This window comes from Chlorocebus sabaeus, chromosome 19 (genome assembly GCF_047675955.1).
Source record: "Chlorocebus sabaeus isolate Y175 chromosome 19, mChlSab1.0.hap1, whole genome shotgun sequence".
Lineage (NCBI taxonomy): Eukaryota > Metazoa > Chordata > Mammalia > Primates > Cercopithecidae > Chlorocebus > Chlorocebus sabaeus.
This window is the reverse complement of record NC_132922.1, coordinates 20,648,047-20,675,304: the sequence shown is the minus strand read 5'-3', so window position 1 is coordinate 20,675,304 and position 27,258 is coordinate 20,648,047. Positions and strand designations below refer to the sequence as shown.

The window sequence follows — 27,258 nt, the reverse complement described above, 5'->3', positions numbered from 1 at the left end:
GAATTTCACTTCATTCCCCTGCCTTCAATGTGCACACCCCTATGATGTTTTCTTCTAAGAAATTATAACATTTAGAACTATCTCTGTATGTTAAAGAATTGGTGTGGTCAGGTCATTACTGAGAATGACAAGTATCTCTGCCTATCTGTGGGTCCCAGAATACGCATGTCATTCTGAAACCACAAGGAATGCGGTTAAATCCTCTGGTCACATCTCTCAACAAAGATTTATCTGTTTCACTGTTGCCTCCAAAGAGCTTTTCTCCTGGACTAAGATGTTAATTCACAGCGATGTCTACTAATGGGTCTTCCATAAAGAGGAGCCTATTAAAGGAATTAATTACATTACATGTTCAGAAACTTCCCAGCATAATGAAATGACTCCCTAGCTGAAATAGTATGAGAAGGAAACCATTGAACTAAATCATAATGGAGACGAGTTTCCATAAAGTGAAATGCAAGTTTGCTAATATAACTGTAGACTATGAGAAACAGGACAGTGAAAATGCTAATAAACCACTTTTCACTCACTGATGGAGTTTTATTAAATATAGATCATCTTTTTCCAAACATTTCAAGTTACTTATTATCTTCTATTTGAGGCCTAAGTTTGCCACTTATTAACATGGCCAATTAACCTTAAAATGCAATTTTAATGTTTTGGTTTTTTAAAATAAGAAAATAGTTGTCTTCAGTCAACATAGAATAAAAGAAAATAGACTTAGGTTGCATTCGATGGCATTCAAATTTCAGAGGAGGTGGTAGAATGATCTATTCTGGAAATCTAGGTTGGTTTTGACACAGTGCTGCTTAAAGCCTGGGGAGTAGATTGATGACTTTCTGCTCTCTTATTCCACCGTATGGTCCATTTTCACACGTACAAATCTACAGAAATGATAATAGCAGAAAAAAAAGATAACAGTGGGTTAAGTGTGGTGCTAGGGATTGTGCTGGCAACTGGCAAACCACCAATTCATTGGTTTCTAGGTAGATAGGGGACAGTGGTGCAGGGCAGGGTAACATGGAATATTCATTAGAGTCAAAGTCTGGATTGCAATCTTAATCTTGGTTCTCCTTTTATTTCTGGACAAGTCTCTTAGTTCTCTATTCCTCTATTTCTTTAGTTGCAAAATGTGGATGGTGAACCTGTCTTTCCACCTAGGGTTTTTAACAACCAGGAGGTAGAAGCAGTGGGTTATGACAGTCTGCTCTAAATCTGGCACAGTACCTGCAATCCCTCTGCCTGGGCTCTGGGATAGTTTCGAGGAGTAATGGAGAGTTCCCTTGAGGGACCAGCCCATGCATCATCGGTGGTTCTAGAGAGATCCTGATCCCAGGAACCAGGAGAGTGTGGACCAGTTCTCTGGCCCCTCCTCCAGGCATTTGGGTTACTGTCCAACAAAAGCGAGCTTCATCAGAACCTCGTCTATGCTTCACTGAAACTTGGGCTTAGTCAGAAACAACTCAGCCTTCAAAATGAGGCTCACAGGGAAGTTGTTTTTATTAATGAAACTCATTTATGATTATAGTGTATAAAGCAATCATTTGCATGCTATGAACTGTTTAAGAGATTATGGTGATTATACAATGTGTAGAGAGGCAAAAAAGTCACAGAGTTTGCAAGATGATAAACCATCTTTCAATATCTTGCTATTGCTTAGATTTTAAGTGCTTCTTAAAAAGGATAAGCTAAATAAACTCTAACATAGTTCTAGCTAAAAGTCATTAGTCTAACAGTTCTGGTGGAAACTGTTAAACCAATTCTGTCACCAAAAAGATAAACAGCTAAAAACTGCCAGGTATCAGTATTATTGTAATATTCCCTTTATCAAAAACCTATAACTGAAATGTATAGGTAAGAGTTTACAGTAAGCAGCAGGTACCTGGAAACTTGTCAGTTAAGGTTTCCCTTTATAGAAGAACCTCTGCTGTAAGCTTTTCAGCCCTCTAAAGCCAGTCAAATTAAAAAAAAAAAGCTTTCACTATTAGTTTCTAAGGAAATTATATAAAGGTCATAATACTAAGAGAAGAGCTTTAAATTGTCATTTCCAATAGGACATAAGCCTCCTAAGAAAAAAACAACTTTGTGCGTTTTTCTTGGGGGGGAGGCATATATAAATAACAATCAAAAGTATTTTTCTTTCTTGATTTAATTTTAAAGGTGATAGTTAACTAAATCACTTTAAGGTGACTTCCTGCTGCTCCCCCAACCTCCTCAAAATTAAGAATACAACAAATATTTGCATAGGTTTATTATTCACATTTAATCATGAATAATTCACTTTGTACAGACAGCTGGGTAAACAAGAGATTTGGAGTTTCCTTTTTGTAGAATATTTTTCCATTGGCTGAAAGGAAACAGCATCAGTGGTGATTTTATATGATTTTCAGTGCCATCTTGTCTTCTCTCCTCTGGGTAGGAGATCCCTCCTCCATCCCTCCTTCTGTCCTTTTTTTTTTTTTTTTTTTTCTTTTTTTTCCTCCAGTTTACTTATTTCTGTCAACTTTTGGGCTATACCTCACCAACATAACATTTTCTATTACAAAATGAAAAAATAGCTCAATCATTCCAGTTTTTAGTCTGCAAGACAACATAAAGTGTATTTTCTCTCTTTCCACAACATTAGAGTTTTTTAAAGCTGTGGGTTTGCTTCTGTGTGAAGACCCTCTTACTGATGGGAAAAGATCTTTCAGAACTAATTCTGCCTCATCATTACCTCCTCCATCTTTTCCTATCAGTCATTAACAATTTCACAATTATTTGACTGTCTGCCACAAAGCTGGTTTCCATTTCCCTCTCCACCTCCCAGGCCTACGTGAGGAAGTGGAGCACGTATCACTGAACACAGGTTTACCCAAGGCATTTCAACTCCTGGGCAAGTGGGGCATAATTTACCAAAGGTCAAGGATCCTTTCAGTTCTGTGAACGTCATTAATCAAATTGTGATAGTATAACCTGTGGTTTAGTAGACAATAAGGCTTGCCATAATTCATCTATTACCAAATGAGGGGTTGGGGGTGGGGGTTCATAGTATATCCATGGGAAATCCCTGCTTTTTGTCATGGCCTGGGAAGTAAGAATTGTCGCCACCCACCAAATGTCAAGCATCTACCCTAACTATGTTAGTTGAGGACAAACATTGGCTTTGGGATGTATGTGCCCTCTATTCAGCAACACATATAATAAAATGTGAATGTCATAGAATGGCAAGTAGCATTCTAGAGAAAATTAACCATAATTTGACTAAATTAAAAATTAATGTTTTCTTCATTTAACACTTAGGGTTTACTGTAGGCTAGATGTGTTCTAAGCACGTCATACATATTAACTCTTTAATTCCCATAACAACCCTTTGAGATAGGTACAATCCTTATCCCCATTTTACAGATATGGAAACTGAGGCACAGAGAAATTAAGTAATTTGCTTAATGTCACTACAGGAAGTGGTAAAGCCAGGATTTGAACCAGGCAGTCTGACTCCAAAGTCTGTGCTTTTAACCACCATGCTTTGCTATGAGTATAATACCTGCTTATGGTAAAAAGTGTGGCAAAATAAGAAAAGCACAAAGAAGAAAAAAATTACCCGTAGTCCCACTCCCTACTTTAGTATATTTCTTTTGTGTGTGTGTGTGTGTGTATTTCTGTTTTTTTCAATTAACTATACTTTGTGAATATTCTCCCATAGAAGATACTGATTTGATTGAACATTCAGATCATTTTCTTAGTCTACTGTGTTAAGTACTGGCCCAGCTAAGTTTGGAAGCGCTTATGATTGGTGGAATGGAGTCGAGTAGGGGCTGCTGATTTTGCAGATGCCTTATTTCCCCAAGCCAAAGAGCTGCCCTGAAAATGGGCCAAATATAATTTCTTTTAAGCAACTTGAAAAAAGTGTTTCAGCCTAGAGACATACCGTGACTTTTTCCCTCAAAGCATTTCATTTACTTTCACTTTATAATGTTCAGTTTTCTTAGGGGCAAGGTAGCAGGGGCAGTGGGGGCGGTGTGGGGGAGTGGCTGTGAGTCTTAATGCAAAGAGAAATGTAGGCTAGTCAACAGGAAACCCAAAGTGCTTGATACAGCACAGTGACCTCTCATTGTACCTTGGCATGGCTGCTTTCTCTTTCTTTGATAGGTGTTGCAAAAATATAATAATATATATATTATAAAAAAATTTATCTGGTAAACAAAACTGTTGTTATATGACAAGACAGTAAGCATCTCTGAAGCCAAGACAGTAGTGGTCATTGCTATGGCCAGCTACAGCTCTTGGCCAAGTCACATGCCATCCTGTCAACAGCCAAAGAGGTAAACAGCATAGATATGTGCTGACCTAACCTCAAAAACTCTTGGGAGCACAAGGAAATTGGCTTGAAAAGACTCTCTTTTTTTCCTCCTTATTAATTGAATTTCTGTCTCTAATTAAAGAGGCAGAAACAGAAAACAATATTCAAAAGGGAAAGTCAAAGAATAATCCCCATCTCTGGAAAAAAAAAATCAGTGAATCATCAGAAACATGGCTGCATTGATTCTCACTCTTTCCCTGAGCTGTTTACCCATTTTCAGGTGAGGAAGTGAAGAGGAGGGCCAAGGTACAACCTTTTCAAAGGACCCTCTCTGGGAATTACTTTCGTATGTACATAAATTTCCACAATAAGTATCTTCTGAAGTTTTCATGCAACTGAATTGTTCTTTCAAACCTCTTATCCAATGTTCTAACTTGAGTTGTGTTACCAGAAAATCAGGTGTATCTTAATTGCTAAGTCAAAGTTGGCTTCTTCTGGAAACCAAAGCTCACTAACTTGAGCCCCTAAACTCACCCCACCTCCTTCTTTTTTCCTTTAAAATACCTTTTTCCCCACTTCCTACAGTCACTGGTCTTAGGTCCCCTTGTAACCATTGCAGACAGCTGCTGTTGGAAATTTTAAAAATGAAATTTGGGCCGGGTGCAGTGACTCATGCCTGTAATCCCAGCACTTTGGGAGGCGAAAGAGGGCAGATAGCTTGAGCCCAGGAGTTCAAGACCAGCCTGGGCAACATGGTGAAACTCTCTCTCTACAAAAAATACAAAAATTAGCCTGTAGTCACAGCTACTCGGGAGGCTGATGTGGGATGATCACTTGAGTCCAGGAGGTCGACGCTTCAGTGAGCTGTGATCATGCCTGAGTGACACAGCAAGAGCCTGCCTCAAAAAAAAAAAAAAAAAAAGGAAAAAGAAAAAAAAGGTTTTTTTCATTAACCCTAAAACTAAGGTCAAATCTCTTTCTGTTTTCAGTGTTTTGAAAACTAGTTCTAATTCTTTCTGTCTGAGTCTTCGCTTCTAGTCTTGGGGGAATGACAAGGCACTGGGACAGGAAACTAAGAAGCCCTTCCAACCAACAGCCTATTAGCTGCTGAAGGTTACCACTTCATCCAGATTCCAAAGAGACTCCTTCAAGGAAGGATTTGGGGACCAGTGAGTACCAAGGAGCAGAGTAACAATCTTTCTCCAGAGAAGGCTTTAGTAGGTAGTAACTACAACTCACGCTAATATGTTATATCAGAGCTCACCACTTACAGAGGACTTCCAAAGGGTTTCTAATGCATATCATCGCATTGAAGTTTCATCATTATCTCCTGGGGGTGGGGGGGTGGTTGTGTAGTGACTATTGTACATAGCCTGTGTTGGCTGCCCCAGATCTCACAGTTTATGGAGGACCTGGTCTGAGTGCACATGTACATGGCAACTGTACCATGGCCTTTCTCCCTCCTTGCCCTGAGTCTTCCTCCTTCACTCCTTGCCCATCTCAGCTACAGTGTCTTATATTGCAGTCAAAAGCTGTCTTTCGCCAAGACATACTGATCAGTTAGCTTAAGCTGTAAACGTTTGGTTTCGGTGTCCCTCTACCCAAAGAGGAGTCTTCAGGGCTCCTGTCCTGACACCCTGCTGCCTGCTGTTCCTGCCCTCTCATGCCATGCCTCCCATCTCCCAGGACTCCCTGAGGCCACACCCCACCCAGGCCTGCTCTCTTGGAAAACCACTCATGACTTGAGCTTGGCCCTTTTCTCCCACAATTAAACTCACTTGCCCTACGTCTCTCTCTAAGTCCTACTAGGGGTCCAATTTGTGCTAAGAGACTACTAGCTGGCAATGGTATACTATTCTAATACCCCAGTCCTCTCAGGACCTCTTCTTAGCCATGTGGGCTTGGGTGAGCAATTCAGCACCTCCTGAGATTCACCTGTGAAATGGGGATAATCATTCTTTACAAGTGAGGACCAAGTGAAATCATTTGGAATACTATATATATCACCTGAATTCATTCTTTCCCCTCAACCCTCTCTTTCTCTCCTAAAGTAATTTCAGGGCACCATCTTCTGCTGCCTGGATTACTGCAGCAGCCTCCAGACCACAAAATTTTCTCTGCAGTTCAAGTACATTTCATTTACCATCTTGCAGATGGTAAGACACATTTACAAATCAGCTGGCTTCTGAAAGTGTCTTCTGGACATTCAATTCCCCCAACTACTTTCATCTTACAACTTCAGCCACTACCCCTAGCACGGTCATCTCTTGCAGTTACTGGTGTCATACTACCTTTGCCTTTCGATGGCACTATGAAGTCCCCATTGGCACCTGTTTATGCCTCTCAGCCTAACCCCTACTAAGGGGGTGACAGCATGCTCCAGTAAGGCTGAAGCACTCTTCTCATGGAGGCTCACCCAAGAGGGAAAGAAAAGCAGAAGGAAATGAGTGAAGGAAAGGTGGAGGCTAGAAAGACACTTTGGAAACTGTGAAAGTGGCCCTGAGCTCACATGAAATGCAAGCCAGCAAAAGTGTTGAGATTGGAAACTTTAATGTGCCCCTTTTGAGAGAACAGCTGTAGCACTGCAATTTCCTAGAAATCTGGATGGACACATTTAAAGAGAGTGAAGCACTGAATGGAAATAACTAGAAAAGAGGCTTCCTCCTGAGCTCTGAATGTCCTATCACGGAGGAGTTACGAGAAAGAGCAAAGCTAATAGCCGACCAAAAACCCACATGTTGTACATTTAAGGTGATAGCTGGGAACCCAGATTCTATTCTTAGTCAAAAAAGTGGGGGGAACATGCATGAATTGCTATGAGCAAGAAAGGCCAGCAAGGAAAGAGAGAGAAACAAGGGAGGAGAGGCCAGTGCCAGCTTTCAGGACTGACATTATGATGATTTTTCTTTCCCTGCTCTGAGAAGTTGATCTGGTGGTCCTAAGTTCCTGGCATTGGGCAGTTTTCCAAAAGTTTGGGGCAGTTACTCATGAAGAAGAAGCCAACTCCAGACAGCTCGTCGGGAAATGTGGAGAGTCAGTGCCTGGGTGGTTTTCTTACTAATCCAGGATTTATTAAAGCTCAGAAAGCAAGGAGCAGAGAAGGTTTTTATAATGAGACATTTTGCAAATAGAGTCATCAGCATTTTTTGATAGAAAAGAAAGTTTCTCTCTGAAACTTTCTGAAGGAGGTGGCCAGCTTGGGAGGCTGGGAATAGGAGGGGGCTCCTTCTGTGAGTGCTGTGGCAGGTGGGGGACTCCAGCAGTGGGAGACTCATTCCTTTCTGAGTCCCCTCCCCTTCAGGGTACAAAGTTTTTATTTGCAGTTGGGAGGAATTAGAGTCGATGATCTAATAGAGCTAATTTTTTCCTCTCAATATGGTATGATGTGGCATCGGTAGCTCTGCCAGACACTGATGCTACCAAGGGAACTTCAGTGCAGGTGGACTTCACGTTATTATATTGACTTATTCTTCCAAAGTTACATAGGAACTAAATTGTTTTAAATCTACACAAGTACTTAAAGAAGCCCTACTTGAAACCTTTTGTAAGTCTAAATATGCATCTGAAAGGTGGGTAAACACTTCCAAAAATGTTTTGCTTGTAGCTCTGAATTTTGATTGGTCTCCTTTGCTGCAGGAACATTCAGGATGTATAAATGTTATGGTTTAGATTAATCATATGCCCATACCCACTTTGATTTTCCAGAATGTTATATCAAACAGATTGGTTTCCCTTCGTGTAAAAAAAAATCCAATAATTCTGCAGCTTCTTTGGGACTTTATAATTTTTTACTTAAAACAACAACAACAACAACAAATTGTGTTATTTCCAAACACACTAGAAGACCACAGCATCTAGCTCTTGAGCATAGCATTGGCCAAGGTTAGAATGAGGGGCTAGGCCCTGAACATAAGTTGATACTGATTGTCAATGGTTGACTCAATGTACGTACTTTCTTGGGAATGGGTTCTGTGCAAGGCACTGGCTGTGTACGATGAAAGAAAGTCCTGAGCTGTTCAGACAGCCCATCTGATGCAGCAGCAACAAGCCCAGAAGAGGAATAGGGTTAACAAATACCAACAGGTTAACGCATACCTCAGAGCACAGAGAGAGGTCTGGCATGGTGAGGGAAAGCTTCAAGGAGGGAGTGACTTTTGAACTGGATCTTGAGGGGAGGTCAAGGTTTGTATACATAGAGCCAGGCAGGAAGAGCATCTCCTACTAAGAGGAACAGAGGAGAGACTGCTCAGAGGTATGAGGATTGAAGGGAGTTTGGTGACAGAAAATGGACCAGTGTGGCAGGATTTCCAGAAAGGAAATCCTGGAAAAGTTTCAGAACAAATTTTGAATTAACGGTTTGAAAACACTTAGGTGAAAACAATAATTGCTAAGAGTCAACCATGGGTGCACTAAGAACTAGTCACTTCCTGTTTTTTATAAGGTTACTAGACTGGTAAACTAGAGGATGTTGTCCAAGGGATTCTTGTGATTGGCTGGAATTCGGTCTTTTTCTAATGTAAAGTTTTATTGTTCTGTGTAAGAGTAGAACTCAACTGTGTTGAGTTCCATTATGCCACTCCTTGCAGCAAGGCATCTGACATAGGCTCTGTGATATTCTTGGTAGGGCTGTGGTCTGTGTAAGTCAACATTCATCCCCAGAGGTGATGGATCAATGGCAGGATAGAGGATGGTTTCCGTACTATAACAGGGCTTCATGTTTGGCCCATTTCATTTTTCCATCTTCATTCCTGTTTGCCAGTGACATAAGGAAACACGCAGGCACACAGGATACATTATCAGAGTTCCAGATAATATGAAACTGGACGAGATAAATAAATGTATTCATTGGTATATCAAAAAAGATCTTTTGGGGCTAGAATGATAGATAAAAAAAAAGCAGCTGAAATACAATAGTTATAAATGCAAAATACTGTGTCTAGGGTCAAAAAATCAACTTCTCGAAAAGCAGATGGAGAAATATGTCTTAACCACAGTTGATGTGAAAAGAGACCGAGGCCTTTTAGTTTACCACAATATGACCTAACAGTGTAATGCACTTGGCAAAAGAAGGCTATATTTAGTAAACATATCATGTCACTATGTTCTTTAATTCAACAAGTCCTTATTTTGTCCCCTAAAATGTGTCAGGTACGAGGTTGGGTGGTGAATACACACTGGGGACCAAGACAGAAAGAGTCCCTCCCACATACAGCCTGTAGTTTAGCAGAGGACAGAAACAAACACCAGAAAAAGTAAACATATAAAATCATTAAACCTTGTGACAGGGGTCTGGAGGGGCACAAATAAAAGTGGGGAAGGGTCAGAAGAGACCTGCATTTCATGAAGTGGTCAGGTTAGGCCTCTCTGAGGAAGTGATATTTGAGCTGAGGCCATACGAAGAGGAAGGACAGTCAGAGAGGCAAAACACTCCAAGAAGGACATTGAGTGCATAGGCCCTGAGTCTGGAAGGAACTTGATGTGTTTTTGGAACTGAAAGACCAATAGGCTGGCCCCCACTATGGCTGCCAATGTCCATTCTCCTGTCCTTCCATAGTAATGGGGCTTCTGACACAGGGCTGCCTGGCTGTGGTATATTTTCCAGCTTCCCTTGCAGTTGAACATGACCATGGGACTGAGTTTTCATGAGTGGAATGCTAACAAAAGATCTTCAGTGACAGCTGGGGCCCTTAAGAGGTGGGTGAACACCCCCTCCCCTTCACACTTTCCTTTTATTGCTGGATGCATCTGAGACTTGGTACCAGAACACCACATGAAATAGTAGATCCCCAGTCAGAAGGAGCCTGGGTCACTGAATGACTGCAGAGAATACAGCACCTTGCCCACCTGGATCACTCATCTCACTTATCATCACTCAACTCTCAAGATGGTTACTTGAGAGAAAAAAGATTCTATATTCTTTAAGCCACTGAAGTATTGTCCTGTCTCTTACCTAACCTAACTATTATAGAAACAAAGGAGATACTAGTGCCACCAACCAGTCCACATTTAGAGTGTTGCATTTAGTCCAAAGGGTCACGTTTTTAAAAGGGACATTGACCATCTGAAGCATGTCTAGGGAAAGGTAACAACAACATTTAGGGGTCTGAAAACCAAGTAAATGAAAAATCTGTTAAAGACATTACAGTTGTTTAGTCTGGAAAAGAGATTTCTCCAGGTTGACATGATAGCTGTCTTTAAACATTGAGGAAGAGGAATGAAACTGAATTGGGGTAGCTCAGTGGGACCTATGGCTGGTTGGGATTTGTGATGAAGCAGATTCTTATTCAATATAGGGAAGAAGTATCTAACAATGAGGGGTGATTAGGAAAAGGCCAGATTGCTTTGAGTATCAGAGGCTTCTCCCTATCACTGCACCCAGAGAATGGCCACCCACTTATGAGGAGATGTTGCTGGGGTGATCTGATATCATTGTGGCAATGCTGGTGAATTATAGGATTTCATGTAGAAGAGGTGACATATAATGCAGGTGAAGCCAGGTCACAAGGGGAACTGTCAGTTTGGAGTGTATCCTGGAGGCAAGTAGCGTCTTGAAGTTTTCTGAGCAGAGTAGCAACATGATCAAAGCAATCTACTAGGAACATTGCTTTGGCCAATACAGGGTAGAAAATGTCCTGATTTTTATAGCCCATGTTGGTCATTGGGTGCTTATATTCCCTGAACCAGTAGCAATTTAAAGAAAACCAAGAGTGGGCCGGGCACGGTGGCTCACACCTGTAATCCCAGCACTTTGGGAGGCCGAGGTGGGTGGATCATGAGGTCAGGAGATCGAGACCATCCTGGCTAACACAGTGAAACCGCATCTCTACTAAAAATACAAAAAAAAATTAGCCGGGCGTGGTGGCATGTTCCTGTAGTCCCAGCTACTCAGGAGGCTGAGGCAAGAGAATCACTTGAACCTGGGAGGCAGAGGTTGCAGTGAGCTGAGATTGCACCACTGCACTCCAGCCTGGGTGACAGAGCAAGACTCCGTCTCAAAAAAAAAAAAAAAGAAAAGAGAAAAAAAGAAAACCAAGAGTAAACAACACTGATTTTCTTTATTCTTGAGATAATCCAAAAATATTTATGGGCTAGCATTTTTTAACAATTTATCTTCCAAGATGAATGACCCTTTCATTCCAAGGAACTCAAAGTACCTGACATCCCAGTCTCATTCAGGCTCGTCTCATATCTGAACCGCTATGTCAGGGGCAAGACTATCAAACCTCCTCTCTCAGATAAGAAGGATTCACAAAGAGGGGAAGTGAGATGTTCAAGGTCACAGTGAGTCAGTGGCAGTGCAGGCCCTTTGACTGAGGTCTCCCAACCCTCAGGCCTGCACACTGCCTTGTGCCTATGCAAAGGGTACCTCAACTAGGAATGTCCCCCACATACCAGAAGAATCAACCTGAATGAACATCCTTTCTGAAGGCAGAAATTACCTGAAATATTTAAGGTTCAACCAATCTCATTTTGTAGATGAGGAATCTGAGCTTAGTGAGGTCACATGGGCAAAGGCCTATCTGAGACTTGAACCCAGGCCTGGGATTCCTCGTACTACATCTTACCATTCTATCTACCCATCAAATGGTAGGCCCAGAAACACCCTACACGATTACCTGGAACCAAGTAGGCTATCATCATCAGCTCCGCTGTCTGGAAATACAAAGGCTCATATTGGCTTTGGCCACCAAAGAGAGGAAACATTCTGCAATCCTTAAAAACTCACGGCCGAGGGGGTGGGGGAGAACTGTTTGAGCCTTGTACTTACAAAGCCGAAAGGGAAAACATGTGTTTCACATTTGTCTTGGGATGGGAAAGAAAAACTTTTCCTTTCACTTAATCTTGGTTTAAACAAACAGAGAGACTGCCCTTTCTGTAAACTCACCGAATGTCAAATATTGTTCACTCGCATGGCATCGGCTTACTAAGCCACTACAGAGCCACTTCTCTCACGTAATCCCCTCAATCCGAAGGCACTTCAGCTTGAAGAGGGTCAACTGAAATACACATTTCCTCTGATGATTGGACAAGAGACAGCCGATGGAATCAGGTTTCCAAACCTATAACCCCTGGTTTCAGCAGGAGACTTGAGGCAATACGGCTTCAGTCATGACTCAGGATTTTGCGAGTGAAAGCAAGCACGTCAAGTGATGTAAGAAAATTCCCCCATTCCTCCAACCCACTGGCCTCCCTCTCCCTGGGGAATTCAGTCAGAGAGCACTGTGTTGGGGGTGGGAGAGAAACGGAGGTGTCCTGTCACTGGGTGCTGAGCTGCCGGCACGCCTCCGATCACCATTGCTGCGGCCAGCGTCATCACCATTGCGGTGGCCAGCGTCAGCGCTTGACAAAGGAAGTACTCAGTTACAATTACCTTCCTGTTGGCCAGCAGCTCAGATAATTGCTTTGCAATGTGTGTGAGAACCTCATAAATTAAACCAAGAAACAGAGGGGCCAGGTCTGGGCTGAAGGGAAGTGTCAAGTGGAGGAGGCAGTGATGCAAGTCTACCTTTGAAGTCACTTTGTTTGTGAAAAGTCTGCTGTGCTCTCTTAAGGAAACTCCACTGGAATGAGGTTTCTGTGCATGTGGGGTTTAGGGCTATTGTTTTTGGCTCTGACTTTCACCTCAAGCCCTAGCTAGGACATGTATAAATCCCATAACAACAGCCTGACATGAAATTGCTCACCCTCTCATTGCATCAGGGGACTTTTACTCAGGCGGATTTTGAATGCCTCATTGTTTAATCGGACAGGAAGTTTACTCTCAATGTAAATGAGGAATCCTTTTTCTCCCTGCCTTACCTCCTTGGAAGATTGTTACAGAGGCCTGCCTTGTTGGCCCTAGTCTAGCTTCTGGTCTAGCTCCTTCCATAAAAGCAGCTGCAGCTCACAGCAGCTGCCCAGTTTCTTTATTAGGGTAAGGCTTTTCTTAGGACCAAAGTTTTTGGGCAGGCTTTTCCCTAGAGGGAGTGCTGGGTGATGGGTTAAGTAAGGGCCACCCAGGGACAGGGTGGGGTTGGATCTGAAAAGGGTTGGATTTTCTCTTTTCAGTTTCTTCATTCTGATCTGCACCTAGGTTTTTTTAATCATAGAAAGGGAAGCCCCATCTCCAAATCTTATGATGCCTTTCTTCCTTGGGATATATCACAAGGAAAAAGTGGGTGACTAGCCCACATTTGTGGCATAAGGATAGGACTCTGAAGTCCAAATGTATCAGACTAACCAGCATCAGCAAGAAGATGCCTAATTCAGAACTGTGACCCTACCCTCTGTTAGAGCAAATCTCTGAGGATAGAAACTTCTAGAAAAATCCCTGTGGGTCCCCCCACATCTCACACCACACTCTGTAGGCAAACCCTTTAAAAAAAAGTACAAGTACAACCCTCTTAATCTTCTTCTGATGCACCCATCAGCGAGATTGGCTGAGAGATCTTCAAAGGGAGAATAGTCTCAGGTACAACTACTTTAGTCAAAGGAAACCAATTATGGACAACAACGAGGGAAATGACACAGACACTAAGTAAGATGAGGAAGCCCTAGTTTATTTGGTTTGTATATCCAGAATCTTTTTTCCTACACATCTGAAAAGCAACCAATAATGAGTTAAAAAAAAAAGAAAATCAAGTCAAGCACTGTGCATGTAGACCTAGAGATTAGTCTAAGGTTGAGTTCCCATCAGCATTGCCTTCCACATACAGCTTCATCAACGATGGGCTGGGCAGGTGGCTCAGGTCTGTAATCCCATCACTTTGGGAGGCCAAGGTGGGTGGATCACTTGAGGTCAGGAGTTCAAGATCAGCCTAGGCAACATGGTAAAACCTGTCTCTACTAAAAATATATTTAAAAAAAAATTTATCTGGGCATGCTAGTGCACACCGGCAATCCCAGCTACTCCAGAAGCTGAGGCAGGAGAATCGCTTGAACCCGGGAGGCGAAGGTTGCAGTGAGCCGAGACCGAGCCACTGCACTCCAGCCTGGGCGACAGAGCAAGGCTCTGTCTTAGAAAAGTAAAAAGAGTCAAGGATGATCCCTGATAGCAAATATGCTAAAGATTTATTTGTTTAAAATTGCAATGTTGACCAGAATTTTACACACGTGTATGTGTGTATATGCACGTAAGCGTGGGATTGTGGTTTTATTTGCACCAGGTCAGGTATAATTAAGCAAGAAGTAGCAGCCTTGCTTATGGCTGGAGCTCTGTTCTCAGAGCTGCTTTCACATTACAGTCACCTGTAGAGATTCATCCACAACACACAGATACCTGAATGCCTGAGTGTCTCCCCCAGAGATTCAGATTTAACTGGGCTGGCCTGGGATCTGAGCACAGATCATTTTTTTTAAAGCTCCCCAGCTGATTGTAATGTGTGTCCAGGTCACCATCCACTGAACTAGGCCAGCCCCCTAATGCAGTCTCCCCCCTCCACTGCTCTGTAAAATCGAGCCACATTTGCCAGCTCCTTGCACAATATCCTCTTACTTGGGCACTGGTGATTCTGTCATCTCCCTGGTCCTCATCCTGGCTTCACCGCACACTTCGGCATCTGAGATCTGGCCTCCCTGTGACTGTACCACAGCAAAAAAGTTCTTCTAAAATGCCCTCATGTATAATTCACATTTTAAGTTACTTCCTATTCAATAAAAATGATTGTATTTATAAACATTCTGGTCATTGTCATGTAATGAGGTGAGAAAAAACCAAGCTGCATTCAGTGGCACGTGACTGCTTGGCTGGACCCTTCCTCAGTAAGTCTGTGTACCAGCTTCATACAAGGCCGGTGTGAATCCATCCTGTTGAAGGCACAAATAACTGTGTATTGGGAACCCTCAGGAACCTTTGGGGGCTGGCACAGAGCTTGGCACACCACAGGTGCTCAGCAAACTTCTGATATAACAGAGAATATTGAGTCTGCAAATTCAGGGGGCTTCCCCAACCTAATTTGGTTCTGGAAATTCAAATGACTGGCCTGAGAAAAAGTTGTCCTGGTGATTACAAAACCGCCTCTCAGAGAACGCAGCAAGTGGCAGAACTAGCCAAAGAAATGCTGGTGTGATCAGTAGATATGCACAAGCATGCTATCCTTCCTGCCTCTCCCCCTTTCTAACGCCTCCCTGAGAACAGCCTTTCACGTCATTGCAGAAATAAGGTGGAGGGGTTTCCTTTCCACCCCAAAAGCAATTTGGTTGATGGGGTTTTAAGCCAGGATCTCTCTGGGTAGAAATGATGTTCTGTGCTACTAATGACAAATGGTGAACAAGGAGATTCTCTTTAGTTTTTTAGTCTGTGTAAGCACCTAAGTGCCCCAGATTTTCAACATTTTCTGTTTTGTCTTCTCTGGGTCCTATCTTAGCCATCTCGCCTCACTCTGAGCTTGCTTCTAGAAGGAGGAAACAGAGGCCAACTAGTATCTGCCTGTTTATGGTGTTTTTCTGTTTTATACTCTTGAGTTAATATGTTCTGATAACTGGTTGGATGGACCTCTCCCAACCCCATCTCACCCTTCCTATTCAGGATTTTGTTATTTTCTCTCATTCATGAAATATGAATTTCTTCTTCTTTTTTCTTTCTTTTTTTTTTATTAGTCTAAGGTTGAATTCCCATCACCATTGCTTTCCACACACAGCTTCATCAGTGATGATGAAGAGTCAAGGATGGCCTGGGCACGTGGCTCATGCCTGTAATCTCAGCACTTTGGGAGGCTGAGGTGGGCTGGATCACTTGAGCCAGGAGTTCGAGACCAGCCTGGCCAACATGGCAAAACCCGTCTCTACTAAAAATGCAAAAAAATTTTAGTCCAATGGCATGACCTCGGCTCATGGCAACCTCTGCCTCCTGGGTTCAAGTGATTCTCCTGCCTCAGCCTCCTGAGTAGCTGGAATTACAGGCGACTGCTACCACGCCTAGCTAATTTTTATATTTTTAGTAGAGATGAGGTTTCACCATGTCAGCCAGGCTGGTCTCAAACTCCTGACTTCAAGTGATCCACCTGCTTAGCCCTCCCAAAGTGCTGGGATTACAGGTGTCAGCCACCATGCCAGTCACGAATTTTCTTTTAAAAAAAAAGTCAGTGAATCTCACTGGGATTTTTATTGGAATCATAATGAATCAACAAACTAATTTGGGACTAAACAAATTTTCTAAATTAAATTTTCCCATGTAACAACACCTATCTTATTCAAATCTCTTTTAAAATTTCTAAGTAAAATTGTTAGCGTTCTTTATCAAGATCCCACACAGGTTTATTGCTATGTGATTTATGGCTTTGGGTGCTACTGTGAATAGGATATTGGAATTACAGTTCTCAATAGCTTACTGGTAACGATGAATGCCTTGATTTTGGGGTGTTTATCTTGTGTCCAGCCATTTTTATAAATCATTTTATTAATTTCCCGTTTATTAACAACCACATACCCTTACACAAAATAATATTTTATATTGATCAAGGGGGGTAGTGGTCCAACATATTAGTGCCCTAGGACTGCTGTCATAAAGTACCACAAACTGAATGGCTTAAAAACAACAGAAATGGGGGTTTTTTTGTTTTTTTTTTTGAGACGGAGTCTGGCTCTGTCGGCCAGGCTGGAGTGCAGTGGCATGATCTTGGCTCACTGCAACCTCTGCCTCCTGGGTTCAAGCGATTCTCCTGCCTCAGCCTCTCGAGTAGCTGGGACTACAGGTGCCCGCTACCATGCCCGGGTAATTTTTGTATTTTTAGTAGAGACGAGGTTTCACCACATTGACCATGCTGATCTCGAACTCCTGACCTCAGGTGATCCGCCCACCTCGGCCTCCCAAAGTGCTGGGATTATAGGCATGAGCCACCGAGCCACCGTGCCTGGCCAGAAATGTATTATTTACAGTTCTGAAGGCTGGAAATCTGAAATCAAGGTGTCGGCTGGGTTGGCTCCTTCTAAAGGCTCTGAGGGAGAATCTGTTCCATGCCCTTCCTAGCTTCCAGTGGTTGCTGACAATCCTTGGTGATTCTTGGCACGCACGCCCATCACTCCAGTCTCTACCTCTGTCTTCACAAAGGTTTCTTCCTCATGTGTCTGTGTATCTCCAAATCCCTCTCTCCTCATATAGATATCAGTCATTGCACTTAGGGCCTACTCTCCTCCAGTATAACCTCATCTTGACTTGATTACATCTCCAAAGACCAGATTTCCAAATAAGGTCATATTCACGGGTACCAGGAGTTAAGACAGATCTTCTTGGGGGACACAATCCTGCAACATCTAGTGTGCTTGTCTCTGATGAGGCTACATCTAGAAGTTGTGGTCCAGCTCATGAACCATATTTCAACATGTACATTGAAAAAAAGCATTTGTCCTGATAAAGGTGGGCACACAGTGAAGGATCTTGCATCTGCATGATATGAGAAATGCTATGGGAACTATGTTCAGCTTGGATCTAGGCCTTTGGAAGAGTATAATGTCCATCTTCACATGCATATGGGGCTTTCATGGTACACATAATCTGTATTGGAGGGAAGTAAATTTTGGCTCAATATAATTTTGGCTCAAGATCCAAAGGATCTTTGGATTCAGGCCATTTACTAAGGGCAGTGAACTTAAAGCAGTAGTAACTTACCTCATCCTTCGCTCATCTGACAAATATGTATGAGGCCTGTTACGCTCCAGGCAGCAGGCACCAGGCCAGATGTTAGGGCAATAACAGGCTTATGAGAGATACAGGCCTTGCCCTCAGGAAGCTTGCAGTCTACCAGGCCCTGACGGGGTCCAGGCAGGCTGGGTTGGCGTGTTGGTCAAATTGTTTCTGAGATAAAGCATCATGGCCTTTATGGCCCTTGAGAGGCAATATGTAAACGAAAGTGGGGGTTTGGGGTGAGGAGTGGGAAGTTGAGTGAAATGGATTTTTTTTTTTTAAATTTATCAGCTTACATCACAGGAATGGGTTGAAAAAAGATTGAAATGAACACAAGGGCTTCCCTGGCAGGCCCCATGCAAAAAAAGTCAGCTCCTTCACACCATCATGCATGTCCGACCCTCAGTGGAGAACTTTTATCTGCACAAGTCTCAGATTCTACTCTCCTGCTTCCCATTACAGCCTTCTCAGCCCTACCCCACCCAGCCTGAGGAACGAAGCTCAACAAACAAAACAGTAACTGCTCGGGCCAGAGCCACCTCACTGGGAAAACAAATCCCTCTCCCAAATCTCAGCAGACAAAATAGTCAGGCCCTAGGTGTTTCCCCTTCTGCCCGGGACATGCAGCCAGGAAAGCAAAGCGAGAAGCTCTAAATCAAGTGTTTTCAGCCGAACCAGACCCAGGAGTGGAAGGGAGAGGCCTCCACTCTCAGCTGCTGCTCCTACTTAACGAGCCAAAACAAATCCGGTGCCAAGGAAGTTAATCTGCCCTGAGATAGGGGAGAGCCACTCCCTGAGGTGGAGAAGGGGCTTGGGCCCAGGGCACTATCTGGCCTAGAGGCTGGGCCTACAGAGGTGCACATGGCCAAGATCAACCTTCCAGGTGAGAGGAGGTTCAGTTCTTCAGAAAAAGGAACCCCCTGTATGCTTGTTTGCTGCCTTTTGACCATATGAGGAGAAAAATACATTATTTAAAAGATCTGTCAGCCTCACGCCTGTAATCCCAGCACTTTGGGAGGCCGAGGCGGGTGGATCACTTGAGGTCAGGAGTTTGAGACCAGCCTGGCCAATATGGCGAAACCCTGTATCTACAAAATATACAAAAATTAGCTCGGAGTGGCGGCGCATGCCTGTAGTCCCAGCTACTCAGGAGGGTGAGGCATGAGAATCGCTTGAACCCAGGAGGCAGACAGGTTGCAGTGAGCCAAGATTGCACCACTGCACTCCAGCCGGGACAACAGAGCAAGACTCTGTCTCAAAAAAAAAAAAAAAAAAAAGATCTGTCATTGGTGCTTGGAAATGCCTGGTCCTCAACATCAAGGAGGTCTCGAAAAACATCTGGAAGAGATCACGGGGTTCCTGCCGCCACCATCCATCCTTCGCCTGCTTCTCTGCACATGTGCACATAGCCTCACCCAAGCACATATGGGCACAGTAGTGGACATACACCAGCACGCATACATTCACCCTTCCACGCATGCATCCTCACACATGTATACGTGCATGTGTACACACACCCACATACATAAACACACTCCTATATGTGAGTGTGCACACAATCCACCTTCTCACACATTCTCAAAAGCACCCATGTGCACACACATTCTCACACAAAACACACATGTTCTTCCTCACACATGACTATAAGTGCACGTGCATGCATCCTTATACACACATTCACAAACATTAACATGCACTCTGTATACACACGAAACTGCACCTTGCATCTTCACACATGTCCATGCGTTTAGGTTAATGTACACGTTTACCCTCACACACAAGCACACACATACGTGCATATTCTTTCTTTTTTTTTTGAGATGGGGTCTTGCTCTGTCGCCCAGACTGGAGTGCAGTGGCACCATCTTGGCTCACTGCAAGCTCCACCTCCTTAGTTCATGCCATTCTCCTGCCTCAGCCTCCCGAGTAGCTGGGACCACAGGCGCCCACCACCATGCCTGGCTAATTTTTTGTATTTTTAGTAGAGACGGGGTTTCACCGTGTTAGCCAGGATGGTCTCGATCTCCTGACCTCGTGATCCGCCCACCTCAGCCTCCCAAAGTGCTGGGATTACAGGCATGAGCCACTGCACCCGGCCACATATGTGCATTTTCACACATGCATATGTGTACATGCATTATCATAGTGCCCTCACACACACGCACACATACAAGTGCATCCTCACACACATCTTCACACCTACATACCCCCCATGCCCTATTCTTGGGTGAACACTCATCCTCTCATGTACAAACCCCTTTTTAACTGATGCTTCTCCCAGAGTTGATTTGACTGTCTCTTCCATGACAAGGCAAGGCCAGTGACTGGGACTGGTTTCCATTTGGAGCTCACAGCCTGGCATCCACCTTGGCAGACAGATGGTAGCAAAGACCCATAGCCCTAGGTCACCCACAGGCCCCAGAGGAGTGTTCCTGCCATACATCCATCACTCAAGAGCCAGCACCCCGGAGTTGGATCAATGTGGTCCTCACAGTAGCTTGGTGACCATGAATAAGTTACATAGCCTGAGTCTTAGTTTTTCATCCAAAAAAGGTGGCTAACACTTACTTCATGGAGTTGAGAAGGCTGAGATGACAGAGGTGAAGTGGCCACACATAGTAGGTAATCAGGAAAGAGCTCTTTCAGGTTGCTGCCCTGGGCCACCAGAACTCCCAAGCCACCATTCTCAGGGCCCCAGGCACACTAGGGGTGGGAACTAATGAAATCCAAATGTGAAACTCTAAGCCTTTCATGTGGTTGCTGGTCAGAAGCATGTTTGATAAGGTGTGCCGGCTGTCCTGGCCCTCCCTACGTGAAGTCTGTCTAGCCAAGGCATTTCCAGGGATCTAATGAGAAGGGAACTGTGGTTGGGTGATTTCAAAGGTGATGGGAAAGACGTTGTTTTTCATTTATAAAGCTGCCAGGGCCAGTTGGGGAAAAGCAGAGGAAAGGGAAACTACAGGAAAGTAGATCCAAAGAAACAGAACCTGAAAGAACTCCCCAGGCTGCTGCCTGGAACATCTGGAACTAAGCTAATGGGCATGGAGGGAGAGCAGTAGCCAAGTCATCTCTTGGCACAAGCTCTGAGAGCTGCCTGAGGGAGCTGGAGCAGATGCCGTGGGACTTTTCCCCTGAGTTATTGCAGCTTCCTCCTGGAGCTGGCCCGGGATGGCGGCTCAAACATGGAAACGTGGTCTGAATCCTCTTCCTGGCAACCGCTGCTGGGCCTCAGTTTGTCTCTGTGAGGCGGGCAGTTGAGTGAAATGAAATTATAATATTTAATTATAATATTGCGAGTGTCAGCCACTGTGCCGAGTTCTGCACGTGGATCCTCTTAATCCTTAAAACAACTCCAGAGGTGGCGATGATTGCACCCACTTTACAGATAGGATAACTGCTCAGAGAGGGTATGTGTGTTACCTAAGGTCATGGAGCCGGCAAGGGCACTGGCCCCTTGGGTGCCCAGGTGAGAATTTGAACCCAGAGCCCCTGACTTCCTAACCACAGCGCTCTCCTGCTGAGCAGGGACAAATACTCATGTTCCCAGCTCTCCCTGCAGAGGCAGGGAGCCAGAATACCCTGGGACCGGAAACTGCTGCCTGGATGACCTGTCAGCTGCCTGGTTTCGCAGACGGGGAAAGTGAGAACCAGAGAAGGCCAGTGACTGGCCCAAGGTCACGTTGTATCCCATATCCTCCTCTCATTCCCGGACATTCAGCTCCTCAACAGCCCCAGCACAGAGCTGGGGAAAAATCTTCAGAGACATCCCCTTGGGAAGACAGCTGGAAGGCAGGGCTGAGCCGGGGGCATTTGTGACCCAGCGATGAGGTGATGAGGTGCTGACGAAAGTACTGTATTTCCCCCTTTTGAGAAATGCTTTGGCATCAGATGAGTCTTGGGGGAGGGAGGAGAGGAATTTGGCAGGGATCTGGTTATAAGCCATCTGGAGGGCGGCGTGAGGACCGGAAAAGCCACTGCCCGTTCTGTTTGGTCTCATCCCCTGAATGAGGTCACTGAATGTGCACGGGAGGCTCTGCACTGCCCCACTCCAGCCTGATGGAGAAATCCTACCCGAAATCCCAAAGTAGGGCAGGGACATTCCCGCCAGATACTTTTGCAGCCTTTGTCCTATGGGACGGAGCAAGGGATGATGACACACTCGCCTGCCTACCCGGAAGTGAGTCTCAGGTCATTGCATCAGAAGGGTGACATCCTAACACAAGTCATTGCTAAGCAACTGCCACGTGCTTAGTATTCACATTTTCTTGCTTCATTCTCACCACTACACTACACAGAAGCCATTATTCCCACCCCCCACCCCCATTTACAGACGAGGACACTGAGACCCAGAGAGTGTTTTTGTTTTGTTTCGTTTTGTTTTTTGAGGTGGAGTCTTGCTCTGTCACCCAGGCTGGAGTGCAGTGGCACGATCTTGGCTCACTGCAACCTCCATCTCCCGGGTTCAAGAGATTCCCTTGCCTCAGCCTCCCAAGTAGCTGGGACTACAGGCACCTGCCACCACACCCAGCTAATTTTTGTATTTTTAGTAGAGATGGGGTTTTGCCGTGTTGGCCAGGCTGGTCTAGAACTCCTGACCTCGTGATCCACCTGCCTTGTCCTCCCAAAGTGCTGGGATTACAGGTGTGAGCCACCGCACCTGGCCTATTTTATTTTTTATTTGTTTGTTTTGTTTTGTTTTCAGAGATAGGGTCTGGCTCTATTGCCCAGGTTAGAATGCAATGGTACGACCATAGCTCACTGTAGCCTCAAACTCCTGGGCTCAAGCAATCCTCTCGCCTCAGCCTACCAGGAGCTGGAACTACAAATGCGTGCCACCATGCCCAATTAATATTTTTCCTTTCTGGACAAATGAAGTCTCACTATGTTGCCCAGGTTGGTCTCAAACTCCTGGGTTCAAGTGATCCTCCTGCAGTGCTGGGATTACAAGCGTGAGCCACTGTGCCCAGCCAACCCCAGGGAGTCCTGATGAGGTTACAAAGGCTCTGACCATGGAGCCAGAACTCAAATCCAGGTATGTGAGATCCGAGCCCAGGCTTCCACCAGGGCCACTGTGCTACAACTGCCACCACTTCCTGGCACCTCAAGTGACACCCAAGCATCATTCAAGAGGAAATGGCCCTTATCCTGGCAATCCCCCGCACCCCACTTTCTTCTCTGAATTAGGGACTTCGGCAGAGACAGAGCCCCAGAAGCCTCCACCCGTCCCCTCGTGTCGGCCTTGCTCACCCACGGATGAGTCAGTCGGAATGTTTGGACATCTCAGCTCAGCGGCTGTGGTACCAGGAGCTGTCAGGAGGCGGGAATGCTGAGAATGTGGCTCACTGTGCTCCCGCCCGCCCAGGCTGAATCCGCAGAGAAGTTTGGAAGGTGAATGACACAATGTTTGTCAAGGGTTTGGGACGACAGGTGCATATGAAGATGAGGACAAAGACTGATTCTTTCCTTGGGGCTGCCAGCACAGTTTCGCATCCCTCCCACACATGTCCGCATTCCAGGCCCAGACGCTCCGTGCCCTGGGCTCCTATGAAGGGCAAGAAACCACTGATTAGGAAGCAAGAAGAAGAAGAAGAAAAAAAATGTCTCAGGCTCTTAAAAGAGTGTTAGACCTCTTTGAATGCCATCTTGAAACACAACTTTTTTTTTTTTTTTTTTCTTTTAGAGATAGGGTCTTGCTGTGTCACCCAGGCTGGAGTGCAGTGGCGTGATCACAGCTCACTGCAGCCTCCAACTCCCAGACTCAAGTGATCCTCCCGTCTCAGCCTCCCAAAGCACTGGGATTATAGGTGTGAGCCACTGTCCCGGGCTCTGAAACACAGCTTTGATTCTGTCTCTCTCCTGCTCAGAGATGTCTTTGTGCAGGCCACACGAACTTTTCCAGTGTCTTCTCTGTGCGGAGCTCTGTCTGGGCACTGAGTAGAGAGTAGTGAAGAAGACGGTGATAGTCCTTCCCCAGGGAGCTTCCCTTCTGGAAAGGGGTTCAGATAATTAAAAAGTGAGTGTGCTCACGCCTGTCATCCCAGCACTTTGGGAGGCCAAGGCGGGTGGATCACAAGGTCAGGAGTTTGAGACCAGCCTGGCCAATATGGTGAAACCCCGTCTCTACTAAAAATACAAAAATTAGCCAGGCATGGTGGTGGGTGCCTGTAGTCTCAGCTACTCAAGAGGCTGAGACAGGAGAATCACTTGAATCCGAGAGGCGGAGGTTGCAGTGAGCCGAGATTGCACCATTGCACTCCAGCCTGGACGACAGAGTGATACTCCATCTTAACAACAACAACAAAAAAAGTGAGTGTGTGATTACAAATAAGCAGTGTGGGAGAGGAAACAAACCCGGTCTATGATGGAAATTAGGGGAATGGATTTCCTTTCAAATGAAATCAAACTCCGAGAGCCTCATGCTGCCTAAATGTGTCACCTTACTGCGCACTGAACACACCATAGTTTTCTGCCTCACTGCCTCAGTTCCTGTAATCTCCCCATCCGAGTTCCTTTTTCCTCCCACCTTTCCAGGGACTGTGCTGCCCACCCCGCCATCCAGAAACTTCCTTGCCCACTTAGGGCTCTGCCCTGTGGATATAAAGTCACCTTCTCATCTCTCTCCCTTCCTGTGGGAAGCATAGTTATCTTAGGCACCAAGGCTGCCTGAGAATTCCCTCTGACACAAGTGCCCCAGAATCTTTTATTTTGGTGCCAGGCACTGGGGAGATGCAAAATAAATAGTTCTTTAGCAAATGGGCATCCCTAGACTCCGGCTGACTGTGGAAGATCTGGAGAATGTGGGGTTCTGAGCAAAGAAATCGTGTTTAGGAAATGCTCAGTATAGGAGCTAGCCTGGACCGTGTGGATTCAGGAGGTCCACATCACATGCACGCCGTTCAGGAAGGAGGAAGGGCTGAGGGTAGGAACTGTTTGATCAGCCCCTCTTCCGAAAGCTGGGGCCCACAGATGTTGCCTTGATTACCTATCAAAATGAGCAAATGCCAGAATTCACCCAAGGCCTTGCTGACGCAGGGCACTGGAGAGAGAAAAACCACTGGGCTGATTATCTTGGCTTTATCCACCACATCTGTTTCAGCTCAGCATCTCTGCTTGTCATCTTTAAAGAGATGGCTGCAGCGTTACAGAATCTTAGAGCTGGAAATGGCCTCGGAAGTCCTCACATCTCTCCACCTCCTTTTGCAGATAAGGGTCATGTCGCTCAGAGACTGTGACTCACCCCCAGCCACGTGGCCGGTAGGAGGCCCAGCTGGGCCCGGAAAGGGGACCGTGGCTCTCAGCTCCCGGGCCGGAGCCTTTCCCGGTTTTCCAAGCTTCCTCTTGGATCACACCAAGTCATTTCCCCATTCGCCTCCATTAGGCCTCATGAGTGAGAGAAACTAGCCATGGCTCTTTCTCTCCCACTTCCCTCACTGCCCACTGCCCCACAAAAAGAGAGAGATTCTCTTCCAGAACCAAACAGCGATGGCTTTTTTCCTCATCCGATGTCCTGTACCCTCCAAGCTAGGCCTGTCTCCAGAAGCACAGGCACCGACACTCACACAGTGACTGAAAGAATGTCATCCACCCTCCCATCAACTCTGGGAACCAAGAGGCCATTTCTCAGCCACTGCACATGCCGAGGAGTCAGAGGGACTCGATTCTGCCCTGACTTGTCGCACTTTCCTTGGCCAAGGCCTCGTCAAGGCCTCTCAACCCCATTTTTCTGAGCCCCCCTGTTGACGGTAACCTTCCGTGCAGGCTGAGTTAGCAGGCTCTCTGGAAGGTGCTTCATGTCCATTCTGGAAGGGAGAGATTATTATCCCCACCCCCTCCCACTTTTTAGAAACAGGTATAGAAATTGAGGCTCAGAGAGGTTAAGTTACCTGGCCATGGTCACCCAGCTAAGTCAGTGGTAGAGTTAGAATTCAACCCCCCACAAGGCTTCCCGTGTGCCTCAAAGAAGCTAGAGGCAGCTCAAGATGTCCCTGCATGCACGCTCAGTAACAGCGCCCCAGTGGCCTGCCCGAGTGCCTGAAATCCCCTCATTGGAGTCATCTCTCAGTGACCCCAGCCTCAGGTGGCTAGCCATTCCTTCCTAATGGAAAAGACTGAGGATGGCTGGGCACGGTGGTCGACGTCTATAATCCCAGCACTTTGGGAGGCCACCTGAGGTCAGGAGTTCGAGATCAGTTTAGCTAATATGGTGAAACCCCGTTTTTACTAAAAATAAAAAAATTAGCCGGGTGTGGCATTGGGCACCTATAGTCCCAGCTATTCAGGAGGCTGAGGTGGGAGAATCGCTTGAACCCAGGAGGTGGAGGCTGCAGTGAGTCGAAATCACGCCACTGAACTCCAGCCTGGGTGACAGAACAAGACTCCGTTTCAAAAACGAAAAAAGACTGAAGATAAGTGGGAGGGGAGGATATACAAGAAGACCCTTGGCAAAGATTTGATGATCACTGGAATGGTCCGAGGCTTGACAGCAAGGCCCAGAGAGTTTGGGAGGGCTCAGGGTTGACAGACGGCGAGGAGGAGGCAGAGGAGAGAGGTCTCCAAGGCAAAGCCTGGAGGTGGGTGGGGGCAGGACATGAGGACAGCAGCAGGAAGGTAAAATGGTTGCGGAGGACAGCAGGTTCCTCCGCTTTGAGGAATCAAAGCCCTCAGGGGCTGGCTCTGGGCAGGGATTGGTTTTGGGGCGGAAGGTGGAAGGGCCGGCGTGACTGGGAGGCATTAGTCAGCAGCGGAGCTTTATGAAAGGAGGGATTGTCCGGAGCCTCCTTACTCACCGGTCCAACGGGGTTGTCCCTGGAGCCCGGGGAGCTGGGCTGTTATCAGAAGAGGACCAAGGGGACCGGGAATTCTGTGCCGCTCACTGCCTAGGTTGAATGGCTGGGGCCACAGGGGCCGAGTGTGGGGGCCCCGTCCAGCCTCGGTGGCTGTGACTCACAGCCCTCAGCTGAGTTTCTTCATTGTCCACTGTTCCTGGGACAGTGGGACCGGAGCCCTGGCAGGAGGCCTGACTCCCTACTCTTGTGATACAGGAGACCCACGGCTGATTCACAGGAGCCTGCCCCGGCATCACCCCAGCTGACCCACTGATGCACCCCGTCTGAAATGCACAGAGTTGCAGATGTGCCTGGAAGACCCCGAGCATTTATCCATCTCTCCCTCCTTCAGTCATTCGCACAGTCATTCTTTTTATGGTTGTGTTTTTCCAATCTTTATGTTTTTTTCCCCAATGGCAAAAGTAATCTATTGAATATTAGATTCAAAAGGAATGAAATTCTGCTACATACTCCAATGTGAGTGAACTTGAGGATATTATGTTAAGTGAAGTAAGCCAGACACAAAAAGACAAACACTGTGTGATTGCACT

General features: G+C 45.6%; 1 long non-coding RNA gene across 1 annotated transcript; it reads right to left on the bottom strand.

Annotated features, from left to right (window-relative positions):
* Positions 1 to 372: 372 nt before the first annotated feature.
* LOC140709107 (uncharacterized) lies at positions 373 to 26,764 on the bottom strand. Its single transcript, XR_012089494.1, has 3 exons — positions 26,669 to 26,764; positions 23,130 to 23,424; positions 373 to 884 (listed from the first exon to the last, which is right to left on the bottom strand). It is a non-coding gene; the product is annotated as an uncharacterized lncRNA (long non-coding RNA).
* Between the last annotated feature and the right edge of the window lie 494 nt (positions 26,765 to 27,258).